Genomic DNA, 11669 nt, shown 5'->3' with positions numbered 1-11669 from the left:
AAGGATACCCTTCTTGAAGTAAAATTGCTCTTATTCCTCTATGAGATGCATTAGTTTTATTAATAAAAGTCTTTGAGAAATTTAGCAAGGCCAGAACCGGAGCTTTCACAAATGCTTGCTTGATCATCTCAAATGCCTATTGTGCTTGATCATTTCAACCAAAAGCTCCCTTTTTGAGTAAATCTGTCAAAGGTTTGTATAAAATTGTATAACTCTTGACAAATTTTCTGTAATAACCAAATAATCCTAAAAAACTCCATAATTGTTTTAAACTTTTTGGAACAGGCCAGTTAGCCAAAACTTGAATCTTACTTAGGTCTGTTGATATACCTTCTGCAGAGATGAAGTGACCTAGATACTCAATCTTATTTACTGCAAAAGAACACTTAGACTCCTTTGCATATAACTGATTTGTACTCATAAGCTGAAAAACTTCCTCCAAGTGTAACCAGTGATCCAATAAATTCTTACTATAAACCAATATGTCATCAAAGAAAATAAGAACTAATTTCCTTAATAATGGTTTAAACACAGAATTCATCCACCTTTGAAAAGATTTCGGTGCATTGGTTAATCCAAAAGGCATAACCAAAAACTCACAGTGACATGTATGAGTTTTAAAAACAGTTTTGAATACATCATCTTGATGCAACCTCATCTGATGATAGCCTGCCCTTAAATCAAGCTTACTAAATATTGTTGAACCATCCGGCTCATCCATCAATTCTTCGGTAATTGGAATAGGGAATTTATCTTTAACAGTCCTTTTATTCAGTTTCATGTAGTCAATACATAACCTCCATGTCCCATCCTTCTGTCCTACCAGTACTACAGGGGGAGCAAATGAAATCTAACTCTGTAAATTCTGAGAATTATACATTTTCTTGTACAACTGAAATCTTGTGCTCAAAATCTTTTTGAGTATGCAACAACTACATAAAACATAATTGAGCAGCATTCTTTAATATTTTCTAAGTAGGACCCTTTTCTGAAACCTTTAATTTCTTAGCTGGAACTCATTTCAAAGTGATAGAATTATCATAATCACAAAGTTCATCGTAAGTTTCTTGAAATCCCAACATACTAGCCCTAGAGTAGATAACCATTGGATACCCAAAACCCTATCAGAGCTGCCCAAACCAATTAACATTACTTCTGTGCAGAAGTTTGTATTACTCATTCCCCACTCAAATTTCTTACATATCTTGTCACAGGCCATTTGGTTACCATATGTTACACTTATCATTTGAAAAGGTATTGCCTCAATATCCAGCCCTAGTTCCTTGGCTAATCCTTAATCTAAGATATTATAAGTATTGTCGGTATCAATCAATATATGAACCATTTTATCCTTAACACAACCCTTGATCCTCATATTCTTAAAATTTTGATTTCCATCCAAAGCATTAACTGAAATGACTGCTTCCTTCACTAATGACAGTTCATTTTCCTCATACCCCTCATCTATATCACACCACTCATCACATTTGTCAACCTCATCCCCAGGGACTTCAACAGTGAACAACTGTGGTTCTTTAAATTTACACTTGTGTCATCTTTCATACTTCTGATCATAAAAGTAACATAAGCCTTTTATAATTTTTTCAGCCCTTTTATCTGCAGGGATATACTTATTATTTTTGTTGTTGTTATGCTGAATTCCCAAGTTACTAGTCACTCCTTTGGTTGCAACATTAGGAGTAGGAAATAAGGGTGGCTTGGTATTGGCTAACATAGGTTTACTCTTATTAGAGGGTTTATAAATAAGGGTGGCTTGGTATTGGCTAACATAGGGTTACTCTTATTAGAGGGTTTATAATTCCTATTAACCTGTAATGATTTGTAACGCCCCCAAATCCGGGGTCAGGAATCTGGGTCGTCACGCCATCCTTCATTCATGTGTAACCTGTATAGATTCAATAATCCAACAGACCCCAATCTCATGCACACACACACAAGTTATAGCCTTAGAAACGATGTACAAAATGTAATCTTCTTTTATTACACTCAAATGTACTTTACATGATCTCAAACAATTATTCATAACCTCTACATGAAGTTACAATAATTACGACTAATATATTATACCTATCTGATACTCTTGCCCACCTGAGACAAAGCTGCCAGGGATTTTCCCCAAGACTGCAAGCGACTAAGTCCCACACCGGCATACTGGTTATCTGTTATGTTGTGTCATTTAAAAGAAAGCAAGAGTGAGCTATAATGCCCAACATAATAATGTACAGTATGAAATGACTGTATGATAACTCAAGTAAAACGTCATATATGATAAATATGTTTTATTCAAAAAAAATAGTTTTTCTTGGTGATACACACCTTATTTTGAAAACAATTATTTGGTGGATTTATTATCCTGCGAATACCTTAATGGTAAACCCAGCATCTAGGCTTGGGTTACGGTATTGCATCACAATTCCAATTGAAAGAATAGGACATTCGTTGGAACCACCGCATACGATGATCAGTTATACTACGATAATAGTAACCTTTTCTACTAGTAGAAGGACGACACCTTAATATCCCGGTTATCACCCTTGCCGCATACGGGCTATGTGTCCTCACTTCGGGTATACACACTTTGCAGGTCCTTAGGTACATATAATACCGTCTCCTACGGTACCGACAGTCTATCCAATACATGAAGTACTTGGTTCCTACCCCTCCCTTGTCCTTAAGGAAATCCTATCATATACTTGGAATCATCGAACTATATCGAAGTTACCCAAGCATTTTGCTTGTTGATAGGCACAGCTTTACCTCATATATATATATATGTACTTCCGAAAGTTTTCGGAGGAAGTACTAAGGATGTGAGTTGACCGTTGTCAACAGATAAGTAAATAAGGGGTAGTTCCTTTTGAAACTATATTCAAAATATTTAAAATAAGTCGAGATAATATTCTCCGACGATCTGAAATTATTCGAATGATTTTCCGAAAATCAGAAAGTATTTTACATCAAGTTTTATGATTTTTAAATCATAAATAAATCTTTTAATAAATAATAAATAATTAAATATTAATCGATAAATAATTAAATCTCGAATGAGTTTACTTTAAAAGAATATTTAAAATAATATTCTTCAACTAATTTATGTCTACGTAATTTAATAATCTTTAATGTTTAATCGAGTTTGAAATAAATAATCGTTGGAGTATACTTCTCCCATAATAAATGAATAGGTATATAATATTTATTATTCGAACAATAAAATATAGTTGAGGGAATACGATCTTTGGAAATCATTTTAATAAAAGTTCGAGGTATTTAATATTTTGCAAGTGGACATCGAGTCCCTTGGAATAAAATAAGTACGGACTTTTAATGGTCCAAAATATCTCCGGGATGATTCCCGAGTTTATACTTTATAAAAACTGACCGACTCTCGGTCTTATAACTTATATATCGCGCTTTACTATAGCGTTTGTATTCTTAAATAAAACACCTCCGGAATAATTCCGGGTTTCATAAAATTATACTGACCGATCCTCGGTCTAAAATATACTCCTCATATATACAATGCTACTCTCTAGCGTTATTGATTGAAATTCGGTAATATTCATATACCAAAATCATTATCATATCGTATGATATTATATAACATAATTCGTAAAACATCGTAAATATAGCATCATGTATATATCAATATTATTTGAAAATAAACACAACACAACAATTTTAAAAGGTAGGGTTTGAAAACTTGCCTGGAGTCCAAGACACGTTTCCCGACTTCCTCTCGTTCTGGATTTTCTAATCAACAAATATCATAATCTTAATCAGTATTCCTACTCTCATCACCAACTTATATTTCTAATAAGTTCAATACTTCATAACTTTCATCATTCGATCGGCTCGAAATAAGTATCACTCCTTGGTCGAAACGGACGGTCAAAGTGGTCTTCTAGATTTGACTTTACCGAATATTACTATTACGCGACTCGCACTCCATCAGTTTTAATAAATCATAAAACTAATATTTTAATACGAAACCACCTCAAGGAGCTTGTTGAGTACTCAAAGGCAGATAATAAACTCTATTTTTTACTTTATGTAAAAATTACATGATTTTTAAATATTTTTTAGTTGATCATTTATATTTACAAAATTCATAATTTGTAGCACTTTTGTCGCGTAAATCCCTTTTACTAAAACGGTCATAACTTTTGATCCGTAAATCGGAATCAAGCGATTAAAGCACCTAAACGATCCTCATAACATTGTATATCATAATCAAGTCTCACTTTTCAGGAAACTACAGTTTATATATTCGGGAACTTCTGAAGAAACTTAAGTTGAGTTTTATTCGTTTTAACGTGGTTACGATTACGACTCGAGTTTCGTTTACATCTTAAATCATTATACCACCATCATAAATTATCAAATCATCATCTCAAAACTAAATCCTCTCAAGAACATCATGTTCTTGATGTAACAATCATCAACCTTAAAACTAATTAACTAAACATCAAGATAATATCAAATCAATCATCAAAACCATACCTATATCCAAGATCCCTACTTTTCTTGAAACTTAAAACTTAAACAAAGTTTGGATGAATGTTTATACCTTTATTGAAGCTTGTTAATACTTAGTAAAGTCCTAAGATCCTTGATGAAACCTTGGTCTAGCTTTAGGAGCCTTAAACCTTCATGAAAAATCAAGAAAACAAGTTAGTGATTTTCGGAGTTACTATTCACCCTTAACTTCAAACATTTTTATAAAATTGAGAACTTTATGGATGGACATGAAATTTGGTACGTAACTTACCCATGATATGAGAGAGGTTTGGTAAAAATTTGGTAATTTTTGAATGATTAGAACATGAGATATGAATTTTTCTCTTCATGGTGTTCTTGAAAATCAGCATGGTATTTTGTGAGAGAGAGAGAAAATGTGTTGCTTCCTTGGTTGCTTCTTGGTTGCTTCTTGCAATAATGTTATGATATCTTGTTTATTCTTCTAGTATAAGTCATAGAATTGATTTTTTTTTGCCAAATCTCTAGACAATTCTAGCTAGGCTTTTTAGATTACAAGCTAAGCTAATTAGCTTAGCCATTAGCTTCACTATTCTCTAGCCCTAGTTGGTCATCCTACTTCCTTAGCTCACTATTTAAAAAAATAACCATGGTTACTTTTCTATCACGGTTAGTTAGTGCGTTTCATATTTAATCATTTACGCGTTCGTTCGGTCGCTTAAACATTTTCGTAATACTTTCTCGCAAACGGTTCGCGACGTAAATCCTTTCATATTTATTCCCCATGTTTTGAAGTATCGTCCTTGGATATAAATCTGTTATGGATCAAAAACTAAGATGTATAATTGCTGTATTTATTACTAAGGAACGTGAGCTTCGAGGCTCGATTTGACTGCTCTTGTGTTTCGTGACTTAATCTGCCTTAACAAGATGCCTACGTACCTTGCTGATTGTCAAGGATCAAGTCAAAAAACGTAGTTCTTATTGGAGGGGTAAGACCCTTTATATAGATGTTGGAAGTCCTTGAATTGGACTTGGTATAGGAGACTTGGTGGTCAAGTCTTTGAATTAGAATGGACTTTGGAGTCCTAGGAAGTAGGAAGCTGATTCCTTATCCTATGAGGTTCCTTGGAGTCCAATCTACAAGGATTTATATCCCCACTAGGACTTATCATAATAGCTATTTTTCTCCCTTATTAATTAATTATGAAATTAATTAATAATCAGGGTTTTGGGCCTTCTTTGTTCCATCAGGCCTGATCTGGTCCATCAGGCCTGATCAACGTGTTTAACCTTTTTGGTCTGAATATCATACATCTTCTTATTGGGCTTTGAAGCCCAATTCATATGTAATTAATGCAACATTAACCACGTAATCATGATTTGTTTATCCCTATCATTTGCCCCCCAACTTTTGGGAAACAGTGACTAGGTTTCGCAGAAGTTAAGTTCTTTCGTTCCCTTCCAGGGTGTCGTTTTTGCGTAAAGTGTGGAGTGACCTACACATTTACAACGATTTTCTTTTATTCCTCTTATTCAGGAATTATCTTAATTTTCAGGAATTTTTCCCTAAATTCTGGGATTTTTCCTTAATTTTCTGGATTTTTCCCTTAATTCTGGGATTTATCTTTAATTTTCTGAATTTTTCCCTTAATTTTCTGGCATTTTTCCCTTTATTCTGGGATTTTTCCACAATTTTCTGGAATTTTTCCCTTTATTCTGGGATTTTCCCTCAATTTTCTGGCTTAAAATCGATCAGGATTTATACCAAATCGATCAGGATTCATACCAAATCGATTAGGGTTCATACTAAATCGATCAGGGTTCATACCAAATCGATCAGGGATCCTCTGGTCGACTAAATCTTCGATCAGGATTTCTGATCAATTTCGATCAGGATCCTGATCGAACTAGCTCAGAAAGTAACACTCTAGTCGATGGAATCTTCGACCAGGATCTATGCAGAATAGATCAGGATTCCTGATCGATTTCGATCAGGATTCTGATCAAACTAGCCCTCAACGTAACACTCTAGTCGATGGTATCTTCGATCAGGATTTATGCAAAATCGATCAGGATTCCTGATCGATTTCGATCAGGATTCTGACCGAACTAGCTCACAATACGCCACTCTAATCGATGGTACCTTCGATCAGGATTCTTCTTTTTGTCGATCAGGACTCTGATCGAACTAAGTGAATTTCTACCCTCCTGATCGAATAAAATATCGGTCAGGATTCTTTTATCTATCGATCAGGACTCTGATCGAACTAAGTGAATTTCTACCCTTTTGATCGAATGAAGTATCAATCAGGATTCTTTTCTCTGTCGATCAGGACTCTGATCGAATTAAGTGAATTTCTACCCTTTTGATCGAATGAAGTATTGATCAGGATTCTTTTCTCTGTCGATCAGGACTCTGATCGAATCATTTCTTTAAAATTCTGGTCGATTTTTGACCCTTCAGTTTCCATCGGTGCTTCTAGATTATTCCTGACACTTCTTGATAATGGGCTTTTTAAGTTGGGCCTGGCTATATGGGCCTAAAAACGCCTCGTATTCCGAGCTTTTCGCTTATATAAGAGAAGTGAGAAGTGAGAATCCTCACTTCACTCCTCATTTCTCAAACTTTCTCTGTTAGGTCACACACACACTGTAGAGGGGGTGAATACAGTGTATAGTACACTCAAATCGAACTTTAAGAACTTAAGTAACGAAAAACAACCTTTATTGAAACAATAAACTCTGTTACAGTATGGAACTGTTACCTCTTAGTGATGAACAAATATCACGAGAGCTGCTAGGGTTACAATGAATAATCTTCTCTAATAATGATAACACTTATAGTGTAAACCCTATATCTGTGTTTATATACTACACAGTTACAAGATAATCGCTAATTGATATGGAATATAATTCTGCTTCCTAAAATATATCAATCAGATATCTTTTCTTCCAAGTATTCCATTCTTTACAGAATTCCTTCTTCATGCATATCTCTTCTTATGTTTATCTTGATCTTCTTTCCTTTAATCAGCTACTGTCCTTATCTGATCGTCCTTCAGTACTTAAGTTTCGATATCTATCTTCTAATGATTATCTCCTGATAACATACGTACTGATATCCTTAAGTCCTGACTTCCAGTATAAGTACTGATCAACAGTGAAGTACTGATTTATCCTGTTCAAGTAAGATCTGAAAGCTAAACATAAAACATATTAGCCATGACATTATCAAATATATCTAACAATCTCCCCCAACTTGTAAATTAATATAATATACAAGTTTAACAGATATTTGATGATGTCAAAAACATTAAGTACAAATGCATGAGAATTAGACTAGATAACTACAACTTACAGTCCTTAAAGCTTTTACCAATTTCAACTTCTGATAACAACTTCAGTCTGTATAAATATCAGAATTTAAGCAGTTGTAGATCTTCGACTTGGCTTCATCATTTTCTGATCTCTCTGATGTCAGGAGTTGTTCTGAGATAGTTCTTCAACAAACATTTCTCAGCATATCTGAGTTCATCAATCATTCTCCTTTTGACATCTTTAAGCTCTGCAATATCTTCACCAGTTTGAAAGATTGCAGCTCTGAGATCATTGATCTTTGCTTTTCTCAACTCCTGATCTAGTCTTATGACATAAGCTTTTTCAGACTCTAGATTGAATTCAAGTCCCTTAATACCAAGATATGTTCTGATCTGTGCAGTATTAGGCTTCATATCAACAATATCACCATTGTGATCTCTGTACTTTGGAACATATATGCTATCAGACTTAACTGAATAAAGCCTTTTCTGTCTCTGAATCTGTTCTTTTAAGTAGTTTGCAGCAGTCCCTGTTATTCTGTCATCCACTTGAAGTAAGAAAAGTACATGCTCCAATTCTTCAAAATACTTAAATGGAATGGCATTTTGTCTTATATGATAAACCCTACCATCTGTCATGAAATACAACATGATGTATTCTTTCAAGTAGGTATGGTAAACCATCTGTACAGATTCCAGTTGATTCAATCTCTCAGGAGTTGCTCCAATACCTGGTTCACTCAAGGAAGTAGGATCATTGGTAGTGTTGTGTACTCTTCTTTCATCAGCACTTCCCAATCCAGTTTTATCTCTAGCTTCCTTTCCAGTAACTACTCTTGATTCAAAACCACTTGCAGTAGTCTTCAAAGATTGAGTCTGTTTTGCTTTAGTGAATCCTGGTAGGAGTGTCTTTGATCTATTTTCTGATATCAAGTTAACTTAAACTATGTCAGAGGTTATTTGCTTCTTCTGAATATCAGAACTTACAATTTCTTGACTCTGAACAACTTGAGCCATGTCAGAGGTTGTTTTAAGAACTTTTCTTGAAGTCAGAGCAAGATCATCCTTTTCATCAGTAATTTCTTCTTCCTCAGGAGGTACATAAACCTTGATAGGTTCACCAACCTTTTTTTTACCCTTGGATCTTGGATCTATCTGTGGTTGTGATCTAGCCAATGTTGCTTCAGTATGTGTCCTTTCTTTGATCACAATGCCTTTGAGTTTTGGAAGTGATTTTTTACCAGAAGCTTCAGATTTAGATGTGACTTTCTCTGATTTAAGTCTGGCTTCTTCTTCCTTTAAACTTTCCAAGTCCATTCCTGGATTTTCTTGAAGAAATAACTGTCTTGACATTTTCTCATCAAGATCTAGAAGTTCATCAGAACTTATCCTTTTACCAGCAGCAGAATTTATTCGTTTCCCAGTATCAGAACTTATCCTGTGACTAGCTTGTCTTAATGTAAACCTTCTACCTTGACTATGACCGCTACCCATTCCAGAGTATCCTTGATCATCATTTCCATCATCCTTTCCTTGCAGTATCTTGTTAGTTTTGCATTTGGACTTAATTACCTTCTCCCCCTTTTTGGCATCAGCAGGTAGTAAAAGAGAGATAAGTAATTCCACTGAGGATTGGATTTCAGTAAGGTCACACACACACTGTAGAGGGGGTGAATACAGTGTATAGTACACTCAAATCGAACTTTAAGAACTTAAGTAACAGAAAACAAACTTTATTGAAACAATAAACTCTGTTACAGTATGGAACTGTTACCTCTCAGTGATGAACAAATATCACGAGAGCTGCTAGGGTTACAATGAATAATCTTCTCTTTCCTTTTCTAACTCAGTTTTTAGAGATTCATTTATTTTTAGCACTTCATTCCTAACATAAAAAGCATCATCTCTATCCTTCTGAGTTTAATGGAACATTACTAACTCTTTTTCTAAGAAATCATTTCTTTTCTTAAATGCAAGATTTTCAGAAGTTAATCTTTCACATGTTAAAGTTTGATCTCTATAACTAACAAACATGGTTTTAAGATATCTTCTCAACTCATTAATATCATCAGTATGAAAAGCATAAGTAGTCTGTGGTACCTTTGTTTCAGCAGCTTCAGAACTGCTCTCAGCACTTTCTTTATCAGCATTTGCCATCAATACATAGTTTTCCTCACTTTCAGAGTCTGAGGTGTCTGTTCAGCTTTTCTGCTTTGTGACAAGAGCCTTGCCTTTGTCACCCTTTACCTTCTTGCAATCAGGAGATATGTGGCCTTTCTCACCACAGTTATAGCATTTAACATTGGTGTAATCTCCTCTGTCAGACTTTCCTCCTCTGCCTTCAGATCTTCTGAAATTCTTCTTATCAGAACTTATGCCTTTCCTGGAAAACTTCTTTCCCTTCCTGAACTTCCTGTATGCAATCTTTGTGATTCCTTTCACCATAAGAGCACACAGCTTCATCATCTCCTCATCAGCATCAGTCTCAGGCAAGCTTTCAGAATCTGAGTCATCATCACTCTCAGAACTTGATGACTCAGTATCAGACTTTGTGAAAAAAGCTTTACCCTTGTCTTTCTTTGAGGAAGCTGCTTTGGGGAATTCTTTTTCAGCCTTAAGAGCAACTGTCCTTGACTTTCGTCCTTTCCTCTTGCTTCTTTGTTCCATCTCCAGCTCATGAGTCTTGAGCATTCCATAGATTTCGTCAAGAGTTGTTTCATCAAGATTGTAGTTGTCTCTTATTGTCGTTGCCTTCAAATCCTAGCATTCAGGAAGAGCTAACAGGAACTTAAGGTTTGAATCTTCAAGATAATACTCTTTATCAACCAATGACAAATCATTCAAAAGTTTGACAAATCTATCATATAAATCATTCAATGACTCATTAGTCTTTGAGTCAAAGTGTTCATACTCTTGAGTGAGTATTGTCTTCCTGTTCTTCTTAATTGTGTCAGTTCCCTGACACCTTGTTTCCAGAGCATCCCATATCTCCTTAGCAGTCTTGCAGTTGATTACCCTGTTTGACATTACATTATCAATGGCACTATGCAGTAAGTGTCGTACCTTAGCATCCTTAGCAATTGATGCTATGTCTTCAGCAGTATAATCACTCTTCTCCTTTGGTATGGTCTTTGCTGCTTCACCTGCAACTGCAATAGCGAGCTTGGTTGGTTTGTGAGGGCCTTCCTTGATTCTATCAAGGTATTCTGGATCTGTTGCTTCCAGGAACATGGTCATCCTTACCTTCCATATGGGATATTCAGATGGTCTCAGTATGGGAACTCTGATGGTCTCATACCGACTCTGAATTTGTGTCTTTGGTGGTTCCTCAGTTTTGGTAGGCTTAGTTGGAGTTTCTGTGTCCGACATGATTGTGTTTGGATCTTTAATCGTATGTATGTTAACAGATAGGCTCTGATACCAATTGTTAGGTCACACACACACTGTAGAGGGGGTGAATACAGTGTATAGTACACTCAAATCGAACTTTAAGAACTTAAGTAACAGAAAATAACCTTTATTGAAATAATAAACTCTGTTACAGTATGGAACTGTTACCTCTCAGTGATGAACAAATATCACGAGAGCTGCTAGGGTTACAATGAATAATCTTCTCTAATAATGATAACACTTATAGTATAAACCCTATGTCTGTGTTTATATACTACACAGTTACAAGATAATCGCTAATTGATATGGAATATAATTCTGCTTCCTAAAATATATCAATCAGACATCTTTTCTTCCAAGTATTCCATTCTTTACAGAATTCCTTCTTCATGCATATCTCTTCTTATGTTTATCTTGATCTTCTTTCCTTTAATCAGCTACTGTCCTTATCTGATCGTCCTT

At 35.0% G+C, this 11669-nt stretch overlaps 1 long non-coding RNA gene across 1 annotated transcript; it reads right to left on the bottom strand.

Moving 5' to 3' along the window:
- Positions 1–2006: 2006 nt before the first annotated feature.
- Positions 2007–4933, bottom strand: LOC141721392 (uncharacterized). The gene is made up of 3 exons (XR_012574731.1): positions 4790–4933; positions 4589–4667; positions 2007–2180 (listed from the first exon to the last, which is right to left on the bottom strand). It is a non-coding gene; the product is annotated as an uncharacterized LOC141721392 (long non-coding RNA).
- Between the last annotated feature and the right edge of the window lie 6736 nt (positions 4934–11669).

Source organism: Apium graveolens, chromosome 1, assembly GCF_009905375.1.
Source record: "Apium graveolens cultivar Ventura chromosome 1, ASM990537v1, whole genome shotgun sequence".
In the NCBI taxonomy this organism is placed as follows: Eukaryota; Viridiplantae; Streptophyta; class Magnoliopsida; order Apiales; family Apiaceae; genus Apium; species Apium graveolens.
The sequence above is the reverse complement of the archived record's forward strand: the minus strand, read 5'-3'. Positions and strand labels throughout refer to the sequence as shown.